Source organism: Arachis ipaensis, chromosome B9 (genome assembly GCF_059453495.1).
Source record: "Arachis ipaensis isolate K30076 ecotype BB chromosome B9, ASM5945349v1, whole genome shotgun sequence".
Classification (NCBI taxonomy): Eukaryota; Viridiplantae; Streptophyta; class Magnoliopsida; order Fabales; family Fabaceae; genus Arachis; species Arachis ipaensis.
In genome coordinates, this window is record NC_142444.1 from 71,103,902 (window position 1) to 71,126,678 (window position 22,777).

Genomic DNA, 22,777 nt, shown 5'->3' on the forward strand with positions numbered 1-22,777 from the left:
TATTTTATTTCTTAATTTTCAAAATCTTTACTAACATTTAAAATTATTGATTGAAAAATTTCAAGTTGTTACTTGCTTATTAAGAAAGGTTCAATCTTTAAACTCTAGAATCATATCTTTTTAGTTTCTTGTTAGTCAAGTAATCAACTTTAGTTTTTAAAATAAAATCTTTTTAATTTTCTTTTCAAATCTTTTTCAAATTAAAGTTTCAATCATATCTTTTTCAAAATTAATTTCAAAATCTTTTCTAAATTCTTATCTTTTTAAAATTGATTTTCAAATCTTATCTTTTTGTTTCAATCATATCTTTTTAAATTTCAATCATATCTTTTTCAAAAACAAATTTCAAAACTTTTTCAATCAATCTTATCTTTTTGTTTCAATCATATCTTTTTCAAAACTACCTAACTAATCCTCTCTCTCTTATTTTCGAAAATTCCCTCTCTCCTTTTTCAAAATTCCTTTTTAATAAACTAATTATTTTAATTTTAATTTAATTTCAACTTTAATTTTCGAAATCTAACTTTCAATTTTAATTTTTATTTTAATTAAATTTTGAAATTCTCTCTCTCATCTCCTTCTATTTATTTATTCATCTACTAACACTTCTCTCCCATCCAAAAAATTCAAACACCACCTCCCTCTCTGTGTTCGAGTTTTTCCTCTTCTCTTCTTTACATTACATTCTTTTCTTCTTCTACTCACACAAAGGAACCTCTCTCTACTGAGGCAAAGAGGATCCCTATTATTTTCTGTTTTCTTCTTTCTCATATGAGCAGGAGCAAGGACAAGAACATTCTTGTTGAAGCAGATCCTGAACCTGAAAGGACTCTGAAAAGGAAACTAAGAGAAGCTAAAATACAACAATCCAGAGACAACCTTACAGGAATTTTCGAACAGGAAGAGGAGATGGCAGCCGAAAATAATAATAATGCAAGGAGGATGCTTGGTGACTTTACTGCACCTAATTCCAATTTACATGGAAGAAGCATCTCCATCCTTGCCATTGGAGCAAACAACTTTGAGCTGAAACCTCAATTAGTTTCTCTGATGCAGCAGAACTGCAAGTTTCATGGACTTCCATCTGAAGATCCTTTTCAGTTCTTAACTGAATTCTTGCAGATCTGTGATACTGTTAAGACCAATGGGGTTGATCCCGAGGTCTACAGGCTTATGCTTTTCGCGTTTGCTGTAAGAGACAGAGCTAGAGTGTGGTTGGACTCTCAACCTAAAGATAGCCTGAACTCTTGGGATAAGCTGGTCATGGCTTTCTTAGCCAAGTTCTTTCCTCCTCAAAAGCTGAGTAAGCTTAGAGTGGATGTTCAAACCTTCAGACAGAAAGAAGGTGAATCCCTCTATGAAGCTTGGGAGAGATATAAGCAACTGACCAAAAAGTGTCCTTCTGACATGCTTTCAGAATGGACCATCCTGGATATATTCTATGATGGTCTGTCTGAATTAGCTAAGATGTCATTGGATACTTCTGCAGGTGGATCCATTCACCTAAAGAAAATGCCTGCAGAAGTTCAAGAACTCATTGACATGGTTGCTAATAACCAGTTCATGTACACTTCTGAGAGGAATCCTGTGAGTAATGGGACGCCTCAGAAGAAGGGAGTTCTTGAAATTGATACTCTGAATGTCATATTGGCTCAGAACAAACTATTGACTCAGCAGGTCAATATGATTTCTCAGAGTCTGAATGGAAAGCAAGCTGCATCCAACAGTACTCAAGAGGCATCTTCTGAAGAAGAGGCTTATGATCCTGAGAACCCTGCAATAGCAGAGGTAAATTACATAGGTGAACCCTATGGGAACACCTATAACCCCTCATGGAGAAATCACCCAAATTTCTCATGGAAGGATCAAAAAAAGCCTCAACAAGGCTTTAATAATAGTGGAAGAAACAGGTTTAACAATAGTAAACCTTTACCATCATCCACTCAGCAATAGACAGAGAATTCTGAGCAGAATCCATCTAGTTTAGCAAATTTAGTCTCTGATCTATCTAAGGCCACTCTGAGTTTCATGAATGAAACAAGGTCATCCATTAGAAATTTGAAGGCACAAGTGGGCCAGCTGAGTAAGAAGATCACTGAAATCCTTCCTAGTACTCTCCCAAGCAATACAGAAGAGAATCTAAAGAGAGATTGCAAGGCCATTGATATAACCATCATGGCCGAATCCAAGGAGGAAGGGGAGGGCGTGGATCCCAAGGAGGAAGACCTCCTGGGACGTCCAGTGATCAACAAGGAGTTTCCCTTTGAAGAACCAAAGGAATATGAGGCTCATTTAGAGACCATAGAGATTCCATTGAACCTTCTTATGCCCTTCATGAGCTCTGATGAGTATTCTTCTTCTGAAGAGAATGAGGATGTTACTGAAGAGCAAGTTGCCAAGTACCTTGGTGCAATCATGAAGCTGAATGCCAAACTATTTGGTAATGAGACTTGGGAAGAAGAACCTCCCTTGCTCACCAATGAACTAAGTGATCTGGATCAACTGACATTGCCTCAAAAGAAACAGGATCCTGGAAAGTTCCTAATACCTTGTACCATAGGCACCATGACCTTTGAGAAAGCTCTATGTGACCTGGGGTCAGGAATAAACCTCATGCCACTCTCTGTAATGGAGAAACTGGGAATCTTTGAGGTACAAGCTGCTAGAATCTCATTAGAGATGGCAGACAATTCCAGAAAATAGGCTTATGGACAAGTAGAGGACATGTTAGTAAAGATTGAAGGCCTTTACATCCCTGCTGATTTCATAATCCTAGATACTCGGAAGGATGAGGATGAATGCATCATCCTTGGAAGACCTTTCCTAGTCACAGCAGGAGCTATGATAGATGTTAACAGAGGTGAATTAGTCCTTCAATTGAATGGGGACTCCCTTATGTTTAAAGCACAAGGTTATCATCCTGTAAACATGGAAAAGAGGCACGATAAGCTTCTCTCAGTACAGTGTCAAATAAAGCCCCCACAATCAAACTTTAAGTTTGGTGTTGGGAGGCCTCAGCCAAACTCTAAGTTTGGTGTTGAATCCCTACATCTAAACTCTAAGTTTGGTGTTGGGAGTCTACAACATTGACCTGATCACCTGTGTGGCTCCGTGAGAGCCCACTGTCAAGCTACTGACATTAAAGAAGCGCTTGTTGGGAGGCAACCCAATTTTTATTTTTATTGTTCTTTCATGTTTTATTAGGTTCATGATCATGTGGAGTCACAAAATAAATAAATAAAAAAAATAAAATCAAAAACAGCAGAAGAAAAATCACACCCTGGAAGAAAGGACTCACTGGCGTTTAAACGCCAGTAAGTAGCATCTGGCTGGCGTTCAACGCCAGAACAGAGCATGGAGCTGGCGCTGAATGTCAGAAACAAGCATAGAGCTGGCGTTCAACGCCAGAAATATGCTGCATATGGGCGTTGAACGCCCAGAACAAGCATTACTTCGGCGTTTAAACGCCAGAAATGCATGCAAAGGCATTTTACATGCCTAATTGGTGCAGGGATGTAAATCTTTGACACCTCAGGATCTATGGACCCCACAGGATCACCTCAGGATCTGTGGACCCCACAGGATCCCCACATACTTCCACTCACCTTCCCTCCTCATAATCCTATATCACCCTCTCTCTCTCTCTATTCACAGTCATCCCTTCTGTTTTCAATTCACAACTCACATCCATATACCCCACCTACCTTCAAAATTCAAAATCTCTTTCCCACCCAAGCCCACCCATATAGCCGAATACACACATCCCTCCATCTCCTCTATATCTTCTTCTTCTTCTACTATTCTTTCTTCTTTTGCTCGAGGGCGAGCAACATTCTAAGTTTGGTGTGGTAAAAGCATAGCTTTTTTGTTTTTCCATAACCATTGATGGCACCTAAGGCCAGAGAAACCTCTAGAAAGAGGAAAGGGAAGACAAAAGCTTCCACCTCCAAGTCATAGGAGATGAAAAGATTCATCTCAAGGGTCTATAGCTCAGTGGTAGAACATTTGACTGCAAATCAAGAGATCCCTGAGATACCTCAGGGGATACATTTTCCTCCACACAATTATTGGGGATAACTAAGGGTGGAACATCAAGATCACTCCATCATCCTCCATGAAATTAGAGAAGATCAAAGAGCAATGAGGGAGGAGTAACAAAGACAAGGAAGAGACATAGAAGAGCTCAAGGACATCATTGGTTCCTCAAGGAGAAAATGCCACCATCACTAAGATGGACTCATTCCTTGTTCTTAAATTTTCTGTTTTTCGTTTTTATGTTAAATGTTTATCTATGTTTGTGTCCTTATTACATGATCATTAGTATCTAAGTGTCTATGCCTTAAAGTAGTGAATATGAATCCATCACCTCTCTTAAATGAAAAATGTTTTAAAAACAAAAGAACAAGAAGTACATGGTTTCGAATTCATCCTTGAAACTAGTTTAATTATTTTGATGTGGTGACAATACTCTTTGTTTTCTGAATGAATGCTTGAACAGTGCATATGTCGATTGAAGTTGTTGTTTAAGAATGTTAAATATGTTGGCTCTTGAAAGAATGATGAACAGGAGACATGTTATTTGATAATCTGAAAAATCATAAAAATGATTCTTGAAGCAAGAAAAAGCAGTGAATAGAGAAAAGCTTGCGAAAAAAAAAGAAAAGAAAAATAGCGAAAAAAATAGAAAGAAAAAAGAAAAAGCAAGCAAAAAAAGCCAAAAGCTCTTAAAACCAAAAGGAAAGAGCAAAAAGACAATAACCCTTAAAACCAAAAGGCAAGGGTAAATAAAAAGGATCCAAGGCTTTGAGCATCAGTGGATAGGAGGGCCTAAAGGAATAAAATCCTGGCCTAAGCGGCTAAACCAAGTTGTCCCTAACCATGTGCTTGTGGCGTGAAGTTGTCAAGTGAAAACTTGAGACTGAGCAGTTAAAGTCAAGGTCCAAAGCAAAAAAAGAGTGTGCTTAAGAACCCTGGACACCTCTAATTGGGGACTTTAGCAAAGCTGAGTCACAATCTGAAAAGGTTCACCCAGTTATGTGTCTATGGCATTTATGTATCCGGTGGTAATACTGGAAAACAAAGTGCTTAGGGCCACGGCCAAGACTCATAAAGTAGCTGTGTTCAAGAATCAACATACTGAACCAGGAGAATCAATAACACTATCTGAACTCTGAGTTCCTATAGATGCCAATCATTCTGAACTTCAATGGATAAAGCGAGATGCCAAAACTATTCAAGAGGCAAAAAGCTACAAGTCCCGCTCATCTGATTGGAGCTATGTTTCATTGATATTTTGGAATTTATAGTATATTCTCTTCTTTTTATCCTATTTGATTTTCAGTTGCTTGGGGACAAGCAACAATTTAATTTTGGTGTTGTGATGAGTGGATAATTTATACGCTTTTTGGCATTGTTTTTATTATGTTTTTAGTATGATTTAGTTAGTTTTTACTATATTTTTATTAGTTTTTAATTAAAATTCACATTTCTGGACATTACTATGAGTTTGTGTGTTTTTCTGTGATTTCAGGTATTTTCTGGCTGAAATTGAGGGACCTGAGCAAAAATCAGATTCAGAGGTTGAAGAAGGACTGCAGATGCTGTTGGATTCTGACCTCCCTACACTCAAAGTGGATTTTCTGGAGCTACAGAACTCCAAATGGCGCGCTTCTAATTGCGTTGAAACGTAGACATCCAGGGCTTTCCAGCAATATATAATAGTCCATACTTTTCCTGAGTTTAGACGACGAAAATTGGCATTGAACGCCAGTTCCATGTTGTAGTCTGGCATTCAGCGCCAGAAACAAGTTGCAAAGTGGAGTTCAACGCCAGAAACACGTTACAAACTGGCGTTCAACTCCAAGAATGACCTCTCCACGTGTAAACTTCAAGCTCAGCCCAAGCACACACCAAGTGGGTCCCGAAAGTGGATTTTTGCATCAATTACTCAATTCTGTAAACCCTAGTAACTAGTTTAGTATAAATAGGACTTTTTACTATTGTATTTACATCTTTGGATTATCTTTTGATCCTTTGATCACGTTTTGGGGGCTGGCCTCTCGGCCATGCCTGGACCTTCATCACTTATGTATTTTCAACGGTAGAGTTTCTACACTCCATAGATTAAGGTGTGGAGCTCTGCTGTTCCTCAAGGATTAATGCAAAGTACTACTGTTTTTCTATTCAATTCAACTTATTCCGCTTCTAAGATATTCACTCGCACTTCAATATGATGGATGTGATGATCGTGACAGTCATCATCATTCTCAACTTATGAATGCGTGCCTGACAACCACTTCCGTTCTACCTTAGATTGAATGGATATCTCTTGGATATCTAATACAGGAGACCGAGTCCGAGTTATTAGTGTCTTCGTGGTATAAGTTGGAACCCATGGATGGCCATTCCTGAGATCCGAAAAGTCTAAACCATGTCTGTGGTATTCCGAGTAGGATCTGGGAAGGGATGGCTGTGACGAGCTTCAAACTTGCGAGTATGATTAGCCATGCAGTGATAGCGCATTGGACCATTTTAACAGGAGGATGGGATGTGGCCATTGACAACGGTGATGCCCTACATAAAGCTTGCCATGGAAATGAGTAGGATTGATTGGATTAAGACAGTAGGAAAGCAGAGATCAGAGGAACGAAAGCATCTCTATACGCTTATCTGAAATTCTCACCAATGAATTACATAAGTACCACTATTCTATTTTATATTATAATTAATACATTTGAATCCGTTTGACTGAGATTTACAAGGTGACCATAGCTTGCTTCAAGCAGACAATCTCCATGGGATCGACCCTTACTCACGTAAGGTTTATTACTTGGACGACACAGTGCACTTGCTGGTTAGTTGTACGAAGTTGTTAAACAGATATAAGATCATAAACGTGCGTATTGAGTTTTTAGCGCCGTTACCAAGGAATGGAATGATCACGATTTCGCACACCAGTGTGCGTATGCATAAGCTGGTACGTACACACAAGACACAAAAATGAGAGGGATGCAAGTGCACAGAGCGTGCGATTGCTCCCCATGAGGGGTTGCAACAACGTGTGCAGGCGCACAAAGGCGTGCGCTCGCACAGAAAACTTCTCTCTCTCTTTTTTTTCGCTTGAGGTATAGAGTCATGTGCGCGTGCGCACGCAGGTCCGTGTGCACGCACGAAGGCAATGATAGGGGGAGCTATTCACGCACACAACTCGTGATGACGCTCCCACCAGAGGGGCTCTCAATTGGTGTGCGGACGCATACGTCTGTGCGGCCGCACAAGAAGCACGAGAGGGGCACTACGTGCGTGTGTACGACACAGTGCGCACGCACAGGGCTCAGAAAACAGGGCAGCGCCCACGCACAGGCAGTGTTGGCGCTGCCACCAGAGGGTGCTGTAAAGGGTGTCGGGCGCACAGGAGCGTGCGCTCGCACATGAAGCGAAAAATGCGGTTGTGTGCGCACGCACAGGTGCCCTGTTTCACAAAAAAATTTTCTTTTTGAAACTAAGGTTCCCTCTCATAGCATAGCAACATACCAACCCAAATCATTCAAAAAAGCATAAATTCATGATCCACAAGCAATTCAACTTATTAAATCCAAAATACTAAATCAAACCTAATATAATCATCATCTCACAAGAAAATAACTAATTCGAAAGGCTATAAACAAAAGATAAAGTTGGAACAATGTGACCATAGTAGGGTATCTCCCACCAAGCACATTGGTTTAGAGTCCTAAGTTGGACTTTGCATGGCTTCATTGGTCACTTTGAACTTCATCAAGGAGGAAAATTTCCAACTCCTTGGCATTTTTGGGTTGAGTGTCATCTCTTGAATCAGACTTCTTGGCATCCTTCTCTTTTTCTTGTTCCTTGCCAACCTCAATCACCTCATCTTCAATTATATCGCATCCAAAGATAGAATAGGCTTCGAGGATGGGTTTCCTTGATTCTTTCAATGTGAATCTTGCTACCTTGCCATCAGCCTCAAAAGAATAGACTCTGGAATGTGCATCAAGCTTGAAATGGGATGTCTTTAGAAATGACCTTCCAAGTAGAATGGATGATGACTTGTCTGAGTCCATGGGAGGAGTCTCCAAAATGTGGAAATCTACCGGGAAGAGTAAACCTTGGATGTCAATGAAAACATTTTCTACAACCCCCACAACAGATACAATGCTCTTATCGGCCAACACAAATCTCGCCTCGGACCTCTTTAAGGGTGAAAATTTCAATCTCTCATAAATGGGGAGTGACATAATGCTTACGCACGCCCCAAAATTGCACATACAGTCTATGAACTTTATCCCACCAATCAAGTAAGTAACCAAACATGGGTGACGTTAGGATTTTTGCTAGTAAAGAATTTATAAAAATCGTCGCGTTGTAGATATAGTTTCTAAACCAACAGAAATCCCTTTATACAAACGTTTTGGTTGTCACAAGTAACAAACCCCTAAATAAATTGATAACCGAAGTATTTAAACCTCGGGTCGTCTTCTCAAGGAACTGCAAGGAAGTATGTTCTTATTATCGGTTATGGAGATTGTAAATCGGGGTTTTGAAGATGAGGAGCAAGTAATTTAAATTGCAATTGAAATAAGTAAAAGACTGTAAAGTAAATAAATAACTGTAAAATAAACTTTTGGCAAGGTATGAGAAATTAGAAGTCCTATCCTAGTTATCCTTATCAATGATGATGAAAATTGAACCTTAATTCCACTTAGTTAACCATTCCTAGAGCAAGGGAAAGTCAAGTGACTAATTAGTTAGATCCTCAAATCCTAGTTATTCCCTAAGGAAAGATTGGGATTGTTGAAGTTCAATTCAATTAGCAAAGATAACAATTATCAATCATATTTGAGTTTGATAACTCCTGAGTTACTGATTTCTTAACCAAGACCAAAAGGGGAAAAGTAAATCTACCAGAATAAAAATGTCTTTAGATTGGAAGCAACAGTAATGTAAATAAAAGAGAGCAATAATAAACTGAAATACCTCAAATAACATTAATTCAAAAGAGTAATCTGTAACATAGAAGAATTCATAAATTAAATTGAAAAGATAAATAAAAAGGAATGTTGAACCTGATAGAAAGAGATAATCCTGAAAGTGAATAAAATCGTAAATCTAAATCCTAAAAGAGAGAGGAGATAGTCTCTCTCTCAAAACTACATCTAAATCATGAATAGTAACTAATTGGAGATTCTCGTCTGAATGGATGCATTCTCCCACTTCATAACCTCTGATCTGTGCCTTCTGGACTTGGATTTGGGCCAAAAAGGGGTTCAGAAATCGCTGGGAGCGTTTTCTGTAATTTCTGGTGCGTGGCCTCTGTCACACGGCCGCGTGGGTTACGCGGTCGCCTCAATTGGAGTTTTCCTTGCCGCGCGGTTGCGTCAGTCATGCGTCTGCGTCATATGCGTTTCGCTTAAGGCGCGTGATCGCGTCAAGCACGCGGTAGAGTCGATGTTAATTTGCGCTGGCATGCGGCCGCGTCGTCCATGCGATCGCGTCATTGCCAATTTCTCAAAAACTCCGTTTTGTGCTTTCCTTCCATTTTTGTATGTTTCCTTTTCATCCTTTAAGTCATTCCTGCCTTAGAAGATCTGAAATTACTCAACACACGAATCACGGCATCGAATGGTAATAAAGGGAAATTAAAATAATTACTTTTAAAGCATAGGAAACATGTTTTTCACATACATCACATAATAAGGAAGGGAAAGTAAAACCATGCAATTAATATGAATAAGCGGGTGAAGGATTGAATAAATTACTCAAATTAGGCACAGAATATATCATAAAATATGGGTTTATCAACCTCTCCACACTTAAACAATAGCATGTCCTCATGCTAAATCCAAGATAAAGAGTAAGGTAAGGTTGAAGTGGTGGAATCTCATGCAATGCAATATATTCTAAATGCAACTACCTAAATGCATCATGCAATTCTAATTATTTTTATTCACTTGTATATAAAGCTCACATGTAGTTGAATTAATTCACATTTCTCAAGGAATCATATATATAGCCAGACCTTAGATAATGATAAAGCACTTTTACAATTGAGATGGGAAAATATTTTATAAACTTGCAAGACGATTAATAATTCAAGCAGAGATATATGTTAATGAGCTATTGAACCCTCACTGGATTTTGTGTTTACCCTCTGGTCACTCAGTGTTTATTGGGTTAATCACTCTATTCTTTTTTTTATCCTTACTTTCTATAACTTTGTTCTTCATCTAACCAATCAACAATTATAGAATATAGGCATACAAAAGTCATGAGGTCTTTCATTAAGGTTGTAATGGGGCCAAGGTAAAGGTAAGGGTATATGTATAAGGCTAAGTGAGCTAATTGAGCGAACCCTTGATTAGTCTAAGATCTCACCTAACATACATAACTTGTAAAGCAAAGCTTCTTTACCTATTTTCCCATATTTTCCCACTTTTGATGTTACATGCTCATGTTTTAATTTTTATCTTATCCCATGTGCATTGCTTTATTTTGCATTTGGGGAATTCTTTTGTATCCCCTTTATTCAAATACTGAAAAATAAATATATTTTTTTATGCACATGGTAATTCAATTATTTTGATTTCACATGAGCAGGCTTCCCAAAAATTTTTTTATTTTGAATTATTTTTTTCTTTTCAACTTTCTACCCTTTGTTTTTATCATCCATGTTCCCAATAGGTTTCCCACACTTAAACAATTACACAATTTCTATCTTAAGCTAACCAAGGATTCAACTTGGGATTTTTATTTTGTTTTTTTTTTTTTTGCTTAAGGCTAGTAATGTGGTTTGTAGAATAAGAGGGGATTTAAAGGCTCAAGGAGGCTAACAAGGGTGATGAAAAAGATAGGCTAATTTGGGATAAGTGAGCTAAAATCAAACAATGGCCTCAATCACTCTCTTGGTATGTATTTCTATACTATAAATGGACATATAGATTAAAACAAAGTAAAGAACACCAGAATAAATAAGAAGGGTGGAACACACAGGAATAAAATTTATGGTTTGAATGTAACCATACAATTAAGCTCAAAACTCACAGGCTGTATGTTCTCTAACTCAGAAATCATATATCAGTTATAAATGTCATGCAAGTAAAAATCAAGAGTTCCCATTATTCTCAATGTAAAATTTATTTTGAGTGGCTTTAAAGTTTGTGTTTCTCCTTGATGAAATGTTGTTAACTAACTAACATGGAATGCTATATATACAAGGTGTGGGTTGTTTCTATTATGTTCAAGTCTCTAGTTTACTTTCTTTTTATATTTTCAAATTAAACTAAGTTATCTTATGCTAAAAAAAAGGGTAAACTATACTAATTAATCCACAATTTCTATAGCTAATAAGTTAGAATTGTAACTAAACTAAATGGCTAAAATATGAACTAAGGTGCAACATGCAGAAATAGAGTCAAAATACATGAAAATAGCAATGTATAAGTACTGAGAAAATAAAAATAAAAATAAAAGAGAAAAATACAGAAAAATAGCAAAATAAAATGAAAAAGTCCGTAGTGGTTCACCAAAAAAAAATGCCAGAGATGGCGAATTCCTCACACTTAAAATGAAGCATCGTCCCTGATGCTCACTCAAACAGGGTGTGAAGGGGTGTCATCACTGGAAGGGTGGGTAGCTGGAGTCTCTGTGGTGGTGGTCTGGGGATTTGCCTACTGTAGCGGAGGTGCTGACTGGATAGGGATCTCTGGGTCTACAACCTGAATCTGAGGCGGAGCCTCTTGATGTGATGCAGCCTGCTCTGTGCCTGCCTGCGCAGCCTCGCTCTGTGGATGGGTCTCTGCCTCGTGATCATCCGCCTCCTCCTCAGATGGCTCTGATGGTGTGTCAGGCTCGGAGGGGATATCGCCAAATCGTATCATCAGCTTCAGGTGCTCATAGCGTCGCTTGTTGCGATGCTCAGCTCTCTCATATCGGCGCCGGTTGCGGTGCTCCATCTGGTCTAGCTGTCGAAACAGGCGGTGCACTAGGTGATAAACCGGCTCTGAGGCAGGTGGAGGTGCAGTGGTGGTAGCAGGGGTAGCTGTGGAGGAAGAGGGGCCGGCAGATGGTGTGGCTGTCTCATCAGATATAGGAATGGGAGAGTGCCTCGGACGTGGACCTTGGCCATGTAGTACCGAATGAAGCGTGGCAGGTACAGGTCCTTACCCTCCATCACACACCATAGGAGGGTGATCATAGCGGCAGGTAGCTCCGTCTTGTGAGTACTCGGCATAATAAAGTTGCTTAGGATCTGATGCCATAGCCGAGCCTCATCGTTCAAGTATGCCTGCTTGATTCCCTTAGGCATGGTGGTGTTCTGACCCATGACCCATGTGACAGTCGGGTCAAGGGCTATCCTGGCCTTGACTGTATCCAAGTCAAATTTCATGAAGCACATGTCCTCCTCAGCCTTTTGATATCCATCTGGCTGATTGGATTTAGGCAGAAGCTTCAGAACATCCTCTATAGCCTCTTCAGTAACCAGAATCTGCTTCCCTCTTAGGTTCACTGCATCTAGGGATGTTTTGAAGTAATTGCAGTAGAATTCCCTTACCCAAGATGCGTTAACCTCAGTCAGGTTTCTCTCCAGGAAGAACCAACCTCTTTGTTTGATCTGATCAGAGGTGTATTGCTGGAGTTCTTCTGGGATCTTCAGAGTCCTCTCCAGGTAGAGGTTCCTGGAGTTTGCAAACACCGGATACTTCAGCTCGCAGTATCAGTTTGCAAATTTAATGGGATTAGTAGTAGGGAGTAGCTGGTTAGCCTTCTCCTGCGGGGTAAAGTGTTTCTCCCGCCAGGAGTCATCATGCATGAGGTCCAGGATGGACATGGAGGCTTCTCCTCTTTTCTGTTTGCCAGTTGTTGCCTTTCCTTTTCCTTTTCTTTGGGTGTTAGACATCCTAAAAAACAGAAAACTAGGATATAATAAAAATAGGAAAGCAGGTAGGCAAATAATCGAAAGAAGCATATAATGGCAAAGAAGCAATAGAATAATGAAAATGAGTTAAGTAAATGTGTATTAAGGATTGTATAGGAGTGAAAAGTCCCAAGAATAAAAATTCACAATCCAAAATGTAAAAGGATTCATGTTAAGTAGGAAAAACGTCCGTCATGCCTTGGTTAGAATGTTAGAGAGAATAGTGAAAAACCAGAAGAGATGTTTTGAAAGGTAAGTGGGTTAGGAATGAAAAAGAGGTTAGGCAGTTAAAATTAGGGAATTAGTAAAAAGTGGATTAGAGTAAGTGGCATGAAGAGCATTTCCTAAATAACGAGAATTCACAAATTAAAGCAACAGATAACTCAAATTCAAACAAGGAAGTTAAGGATGAATCAAATGAATATAGCAAAAAGTGGAATTGAATCATCCAAGATGCAATTTATAAACCAAGAAATGAAAAAGAATAAGGAAGCTTGCCCTGTCATTCAAGAATTGGTTTGGTAAAAGCTGAGTAAAGCAGAGTGCAAGTTTGCCAAAGCCAAAATAGGAATGAAAATCAAAACAATTTACAGAAATTTGGGAAGCATCCCGGCTAAAATTAGATGTTCTCGGAAAATAAATAGCAATCAGAATAGCTCATATGAATTAAAATATAGCTGCAATTACATAAAGGGAATAAGAACATGTAAAGTAGTGTAAAAAGCAGCATGAAACAAGAAATTACAGCATATGAACAGTAACAATATCACAGCAGCAGCAAAATTACGAATTGAATAAAACAGGTAGCAAGAACAATGCAATTAATCAGGCCTAAATCCACTAACCACATCCTAGGCTACCTAACAACCTAGAATCCACTACAACATGCATATCTAACTAGCCTAATGATGAACATAAACAGAAAAATAGAAAATTAACGATGAATGGAAAGAAGGGTGACGATCAGCGGAACTTGGAAGGCGAAGGAAAGAAAGTGGGACAAAGAGGTGGCTGGGGGATGGCGGTGGTGGCGGCAGATACGGCAGTTGAGGGTGGCACGGCGACGGTGGCGGCTTTTCGGAGGTAGGGTTTCGGGTAGGGAATGGGCGGGGGGAAAGGGGAAGGAAGGGAAGGGGGGCGTGGGTGGCGGATGGGTGGCACGGCTGGGATGGAGTGGCGGCGGTGGATGGTGGTCGCGGAGGGGGGCAGTGGCAGTGGATGGTGGTCGTGGAGGGGGGCAGTGGCGGTGGAGGGAGGAAGAGGAAGAAAGAAGAAGAAAGAGGGGGAGAATGGGGGAGGGTGTGGTGGTACGGTGTGGTCTGGGGGTGGTTGGCGGTGCGGCGGCGGCGTAGGGTGGCTGGGTGGTGGTTGGAAGTTGTGGGTGGTGGTTGTGGAGAGAAGAGAGGAAGGAGAGGGGGCTGGAGGGGCGCGAATGGGTAGGGTTTCGCGTGGTTGGGGGTTATTAAATTTGAATCCACGCGATCGCGTGGGGGACGCGGTCGCGTGGCTGTGGCGAAATGGGGGTCGACGCGATCGCGTGGGTGGCGCGATCGCATGGAAAGGCTAAAAGAGTGAATGACGCGATCGCCTGTGGCATGCGATCGCGTCGCTGGAAATTGTGCTAAACGCACGATTCCAGCGTCGTTTCAGCGCAACTCTCTGTCTCCTTTTGGGGTGTTGTGTAATCCATGCGACACGATCGTGTCGTTCACGCTGTCGCGTGGGCTTGATGTTGTGCAAGGGACGCGATCGTGTCAGGGACGTGACCGCATGGGTCGTTTTGTGCGAAACGCACAATGGCCGCACGATTCCAGCCTAACTCTTTGGACGTTGGGAATTTACACCGATCTCCAGATCACGCGGCCGCGTGAATGACCCGAACGCGTGGGTAGTGTTTTTCGTAAGTGACGCGATCGCATGGGTGATGCGGTCGCGTCACTCACCCCCCTTCTTTTTTTTATGCAGGTATGCAAGTATGCATTATGCAATGCGAATGAATAATATTCAGGTTCAATTGAAAAAGGAAATAAAAATAAAAATAAATAACACGAAATAAAACTGAAAAAAAAAAAGAAACGACCATACCATGGTGGGTTCTCTCCCACCTAGCACTTTTAGTTAAAGTCCTTAAGTTGGACATTGGATGAGCTTCCTGTTATGGCGGCTTGCGCTTAAATTCGTCCAGAAATTTCCACCAATGCTTGGAATGCCAATAGCCTCCGGGGTCCCAAACTAGGCATGTAAAGCTTCTGAGCAGCTTCAAACATATTCTCAGGCTCCCGGGGTGACGAATGTCAGAATAGATTCCAGGATCCTAAACCTTGCTTTTAAATCTGCCTTCGTCTTGATCTATATTTTTCCATCCGGGCGGTTTAGAAAGTAGATTTTCACCAAGGTGACCAAACGTTTTCCGAGATCCATTCGATAGATCATGATGCCAATCCGCACACTTCAAGTTGAAGCATGGAACCTTATTGAACCTTGTGTACCAGCTCTGAGCACGAGCCATTTTCCTCTTACTCTTAAAGCCGCAGAGAGCTCTAAGCTGGCCATCTGTTTCAAGCAAACCATATTCAAGCGGAAAAGTAAAGATAAAGGTTAAGGATTGTACCCACTTGAAGCTTGTATTAGGTGGTAATGGCCTTGGGATAGGTGTTTCCAGTGGTTCTGTGAGTTCTACTCCCTTGTACTCTTCTGTGAATTTCTTCACTTCCTTGTAGACTTCTTCAATTGAATCCATGTCTTGATCAAAGCCTTCTATGTCTTCCTCGTTACTTAAGTCATAAATGGGAGGTTGAGAGAAATCTACCTCCGCATCATCTTCATATTCAGTTGGGGAAGATTCTTCGATCTCAGAGAATTCACTTGCTGGTGCAAGTTCACTACTGGGAGAACTTGACTTGAGATCATCATCATCAAGGAAACTTGCTTCTTGGATTATTCCGTCCAATTCTTCATAAAAGACTTGCCTTGGGGGCTGTGTACTATCCTCCTTAGCATTAATTGTAATGTCCTTGACAGAATTCTCCACAACTCTGGATTCCCATGGAGGCTCAGCGTCTCCTAGGTCTTCAACCAACTCTTCTTCTTGTGTAATGATAGCTCCCTCTACTTGCTCCAGTACGAAGTCATGCTCTGTTCTGTCCACTGGGGTTTCTAGTATCTCCCTCATTCTACGCTCATCATTATATTGTCCATACAGAGTTATGGAAAGTCCTTGAATGTTCGAACGTATAGAAGATAATTGACTTATTGCTTGCTCCAGTTGATAAAGGGTTGTTTGAAGTTGATCTACTGTTTCCTTGAGGCGAACCTCTGATTCTTGGGGTGCTGGATTTGGACATGGTACATTGGGAAGTGGTAGTATTTGGGAGTAATTGGATTGGAATCGGGGTAAATGAGGATCGTATGGTGGCGAATGGTAAAAAGAAGCTTGTGAGTGTGGTGGTTCGAAGTTATGTTGAGAGGATGGCCTATAAGCACAGGGTGGGACTTGTTGGTAACTACAAGGTTGTCCACCATGTCTATTTGCTTGGTATGCATTGTAGAATGGTCTTTGTCCATGATATCTTGGAGGGTGTTGTTGCCTAAAAGGTTGATTAGATCCTCTTGGCTCCATCCATCTTTGATTGCTCTGACCTTGATGCATGTTCCTGTTATAACTTTCACTTCTTTCAACAATATTAGAACCAAAATTGAAGTGAGAGGGGTGAGAATTCATAGTAGCTAATGGAAATAAAAAGGGAAAATAAAGACAAATAAACAAGTAAAAGAAAAATATTTACAATAACCAATAATAAGGCACACAATTGCAGTTCCCCAGCAATAGCGCCATTTTGACGTTAGGATTTTTGCTAGTAAAGAATTTATAAAAATAGTCACGTTGTAGATATAGTTTCTAAACCAACAGAAATCCCTTCGTACAAACGTTTTGGTTGTCACAAGTAACAAACCCCTAAATAAATTGATAACCGAAGTATTTAAACCTCAGGTCGTCTTCTCAAGGAACTACAGGGAAGTATGTTCTTATTATCGGTTATGGAGATTGTAAATCGGGGTTTTGAAGATGAGGAGCAAGTAATTTAAATTGCAATTGAAATAAGTAAAAGACTATAAAGTAAATAAATAACTGTAAAATAAACTTTTGGCAAGGTATGAGAAATTAGAAGTCCTATCCTAGTTATCCTTATCAATGATGATGAAAATTGAACCTTAATTCCACTTAGTTAACCTTTGCTAGAACAAGGGAAAGTCAAGTGACTAATTAGTTAGATCCTCAAATCCTAGTTAATCCCTAAGGAAAGATTGGGATTGTTGAAGTTCAATTCAATTAGCAAAGATAACAATTATCAATCATATTTGAGTTTGATAACTCCTGAGTTACTGATTTCTTAACCAAGACCAAAAGGGGAAAAGTAAATCTATCGGAATAAAAATGTCTTCAGATTGGAAGCAACAGTAATGTAAATAAAAGAGAGCAATAATAAACTGAAATACCTCAAATAACATTAATTCAAAAGAGTAATCTGTAACATAGAAGAATTCATAAAATAAATTGAAAAGATAAATAAAAAGGAATGTTGAACCTGATAGAAAGAGGTAATCCTGAAAGCGAATAAAATCCTAAATCTAAATGCTAAAAGAGAGAGGAGAGAGCCTCTCTCTCAAAACTACATCTAAATCATGAATAGTAACTAATTGGAGACTCTCCTCTGAATGGATGCATTCCCCCACTTTATAACCTCTGATGTGTGCCTTCTGTACTTGGATTTGGGCCAAAAAGGGCTTCAGAAATCGCTGGGAGCATTTTCTGTAATTTCTGGTACGTGGCCTCTGTCACGCGGCCACGTGGGTCACGCGGTCGCGTTAATTGGAGTTTACCTTGTCGCGCGGTCGCGTCAGTCATGCGTTCGCGTCATATGCGTTTCGCTTAAGGCGCGCGATCGCGTCAAGCACGCGGTCGCGTCGCTGTTAATTCGCGCTGGCATGCGGCTGCGTCGTCCATGCGATCGCGTCGTTGCCAATTTCTCAAAAACTCCGTTTTATACTTTCCTTCCATTTTTGTATGTTTCCTTTTCATCCTTTAAGTCATTCCTGCCTTAGAAGATCTGAAATTACTTAACACACGAATCACGGCATCCAATGGTAATAAAGGGAAATTAAAATAATTACTTTTAAAGCATAGGAAACATGTTTTTCACATACATCACATAATAAGGAAGGGAAAATAAAACCATGCAATTAATATGAATAAGCAGGTGAAGGATTGAATAAATCACTCAAATTAGGCACAGAATATATCATTAAATATGGGTTTATCAATGGGCCGGGATCATTGAATTTTTCAGGAATTAAAGAAGAGATAGAATCATCTTTGTTGAGTTCGCCAATTTTCTCCTTGTGGGTACAAACATCTTTCAGGACTTGGCATATTTGGGCACTTGTTGAATGGCTTGAAATAAAGGGACGGTGACTTCAACATTCTTAAAAATTTCCACCATGTTGGGGTCAAGTTGTTCTTGCTTCTTGGCCTTCTTGGCCTTCTTAAAAGCTCATAATGGAATGGGCATAGGCTCTTCAATCGGATTTTTCCTCTTTGGCTCATTGGCCATGAGTGGTTCCTCCCTATCCTTCTCAACATCTTCCTCTTCGTCATTCATCACTCCCATATCCTCTCCTACCTCTTCCTTGCGGGTTTCCTCACTAGAACTTGTAGGCACAACACCAATTTCATCCAACTTGGTGCCGCTCCTAAGGGTGATAGCATTAATGCTCCCCTCAGGATTCGGTTGAGGTTGTGAGGGCAAACCACTAGAAGTTGAGGCTTGTTGGGCATTTTGTGTAGTCGGAGGGGAAAGAGTCAAACGGGTGAGTGCTTCGGCAATTGTAGCCATATACGCTTCTTGTTTCTTGTGAAAGTCCCGTTGCTCTTGCATAAAGGTTTGGAGTGTGTCATTCATGTAGGGTTGATTAGGAGGAGGGTCTTGATTGCCTTGAGGAGGGTTAGGTTTACTATATGGATGTTAATACCTCCCTTGAGATTGAGATTATGGAGGTTGTTGGTAGGATTGTTAGTATTGTGGTTGACCCTGAGAAGCTTGATGATAGTAGGCTTGTTGGCTTGGGTAAGGTTGAGCTTTTGGGGCTTGGTTCCACCTTTGATCAGAATTATCCCTCCACCCTTGGTTTTGATTTCTTCCATGTTGATTGTAGTTGGGTCTTTGTGGGTATGGATTGGCTACCGCTAATGTAGTGTCCTCTTGGAGTTGAGGGCACTCATCAGTGTAATGGGTATTACAAGCACAAATACCGCATGATCTTGGTGGTCCTTCAATTCTTGGAAGTTGAGATGGAGGAGCTAGTAAGGCTTGAGGTGGAGGAGCTATCAAGGCTTGAGGGATTTGTTGCCCTTGGGGGATTTGTCTCAACAAAATTGTCATCTTACAAAGGGTCTTTGTCAAAACGGCATCTCCAGAGGGAGAAACTTCACTTAAAGCTTTTGGTTGTGGATTCCTTACCCTTGAGTGTTGAGTGGAGTCTGCCAAATCCGCTATGATCTCCCAAGCTTCCTCGGCGGTCTTATTTTTGGTGAGGGATCCTCTACTAGAGACATCGAGGAGAAGCTTATCTTGGGGGTTCATCCCTTGACAAAAATAGCTAATAAGGACCAACTCTTCAATAGGATGGTGGGGGCAAGCTTCCAACAACTTCTTGAATCTCTCCTAGTACTCATAAAGAGTCTCCCTGTCTCATTGCACAGTGCACAATAGCTTGTCTGTCTTTTGTGGTGGGTAGAACTTTTCCAGAAATTCCTTACACAACAAGTCCCAATAAGAAATCACATCTCCAGGTTGAGTATAAAATCATTCTTTCACTTTTCCCTCCAAAGAGAAAGGGAAAGCGAACACCAAAACTACTACTTCATCTGCACCATGTCATCTCGTAGTGGAGCATGTAACTTGAAAATCCTTAAGATGCTTAAGAGGATCCTCTCTGGGTAGTCCATTGTACTTGGGGAACAAGTTGATTGTGCCGGTCTTAAGCTCAAAATTTGGATCCAATGCCGGATACCGGATTTGTATCGGTTGCAAGTTAATATCAAGAGCTCTGGCTTCCCTTAAGGTGATTCTACGAGGTGGATCCGCCATGGTGCCATCACCTGAGTCACTCACAGAGATTTCAGCACTCCCTACAGATGAATATAAAGTTTCCTCGTTAACGGAAGAATGATGGTCACGGATTGATGGTCATAGTGAATTGGAGTACTCTTCAAGCAAGCCCGATTTACTATTCACAAATGCTAGCCGGTGCCGAGCTTGCCTAATATGAGTTAAAGTTCTTTATATTTCCAGATCAAAAGGGGCCAAGCTCGGGTTTGCAAGCGACCATGTCATTCAACTGAGGAAGCAATAGAAGCATGCAATTATGAAAAGCAAAATAAGAATGGGCAAACAAACATAAACCAAGCTAACAATTAACAACTATCAATACTAGCTAGATAAAAACAATATCTACAAATTAGTACCAAGTAGAAAACAAAAAGTCAAATATTCACAATATTCACATATTCACAACAACTAAAATTATAGCACTCATTGCGCTTAAAGTGATTCCCCGGCAACGGCGCTAAAATTTGATGGAGGGGATTATTGCCGGTTCGGAATTGATCAAAACAAGAATTAATCCATTGGTAGCATAGTCCAAACCAACAATGAGACCAATGAGTGTACAATCCAAAGGATATGTCACGATTCAAAACCAATTCAATTCCGGGAGTTTCAATTCCCGGGTCGTCTCCCAAGGACACTTGAGACCAATGAGTGTACAATCATGGTTGTGAGGATGATGGGGTTTTCAATAAAGGAATAAACATATAAAGCAATGAAAGAACATGCAAATTTGTAATAAATGAACTAATAAAGGAATCAAAGAAGTAACTATGCAATATAGACAAGTAAAGTGTAAAAAGAACTAATGTAATGTGTATAAGGGAATTGAAGCATAAAAGGTATCTTGGTTGGAGTGAGCTAAGGGTCATTTCCTTGTTGGAACCACAACTATGCCAACTAGAATGGATTAATGTCACCTGGTTAACCTCACGTCGGAGAGAAAGTTAAATGAGCATAAGTGTTCTTCACCCACAAATCCTAAATTGCTTGCTAATTGCCTTAGCAACAACATAGCGTTAGTGGGAACAAGAATAATTAACAATCCAAAATTAACACTAAATGTTGGACATTCCAACTCTAGGAATCCAATTGCTCACTTTTCCCAAGCTAAGAGATAGAAAACTAGCCTAAAATCATACTTTACATTTTGTCAAACACTTGGTGAGCAAAAACCTTAAACATGGGAAAAATGAGAAAAAGCTTGGAACCAAAAGCAACAAATGATCTCAATTAACAATAAACACTCAAGAAAGCATGTAAACATCATCAAACATCAAATTCATTAACAAGAAATAGAAATTGCAAAGGAGAAGTGAAATTGAACTATAACTTGAATTATAAGAAAGTATAAGAACAATGAAACTATAAAGAGTAATAAAAAATAGATACTTACAATGGGAATTAGCAAAATCCAAGATCAAAATTGAAATGGCACTTGAATGTAAAAACCCTAGTATAAACCCTAGTAGAGAAGATGATGAAAAACTTAAAGAAAACTTTACTAAAAGCTATCTACGACTACTCCTAAGCTACACTAACGTAATGCTATGTTATGGTCTTCATTTTCCCTTCCTTATGAGCTAAATGGCTTCAGAAATGGGCCTCAAATCCACCAAAATCATGAGTCACGTGAGTTTTTAATGAAGGCATGTGCGTCCACCTGTGCAGACGCACAGACGTCTGCGTCCGCACACTCTGCTAAAAATCTCGACTCGTGCATACGCACAGGAGGTTGTCTGCACGCACACTAGGCGATGCTTGAATGGAGCGCGTGACGCGCACGATACAGCTCACACGCACGCATGGCTCTAAACTGGCGGCTGTGCGTACACACGCAGGTCTGTGCGCACGCACACTAGGCTGAGATCTTCTCCTTTGATTCTTCATGCTTCCTCCCCTTTGAATGGTCTTCATCCATTTTCTCCATGCCATTCCTACCTTATACCTCTGAAATCATTCACAAATAACATCAAGGCATCGAATGGAAGGTAATTGGAATAAAATTAATCAAATTAGGTACAAAAGAGCATGTTTTCATAATCAAGCACAAATTAGGAGGAAAGTTCAAACCCATGCTACTTAATGGAATAAGTGCAAGTTTACATGATGAAATCCATTCAATTTCAACCAAAAATCATCATCAAATATGGGTTCATCAGTGAGCTACGCGCACGCGTGAAATGGCAAAGTTTGACCATTCACGCGTACGCGTGACTAAGCCAAAGTTGGAGGTAACGTTGGTGGACAAACGCTACCCCCAACGTACGCGATAGGAAGCCCAAAACCTGGAGTTGGAAAACTTACATCGACGTGTACGCATGGGCCATGCGTACGCGTAGATGCAGATTTTGGCAGACACGCAAACGCGTGAGCGAACACGCGCAAAATGCTGTTTCAACGGGTGCGCGTGGGCGACGCACACGCGTGGGCGGAAAAACGTTGGTGCACCAACGTTGAGTCAAATGTTGGCGCCAACGCTCACTCCTGTCAAAATCCTTCTTCAAGCCAACGTTTGACTCAACGTTTTCTTACAAACGTTGAGCACCAACATTGACACCAGCAGCAGTAAAATTTAGCACCCATGCAGATCACTAACAGGCATTTTCAATTACCCCTCTTCAACATCACTAAGACCCATTCTAGCTTGCTTCAACAAGGCCAAAAAGCCCAATCCAAG

At 40.4% G+C, this 22,777-nt stretch overlaps 1 non-coding gene across 1 annotated transcript; it reads right to left on the reverse strand.

The window, feature by feature from the left end:
* Positions 1-1,305: 1,305 nt before the first annotated feature.
* LOC148545006 (small nucleolar RNA R71) lies at positions 1,306-1,413 on the reverse strand. The gene has a single exon (XR_015900963.1). It is a non-coding gene; the product is annotated as a small nucleolar RNA R71 (small nucleolar RNA).
* Between the last annotated feature and the right edge of the window lie 21,364 nt (positions 1,414-22,777).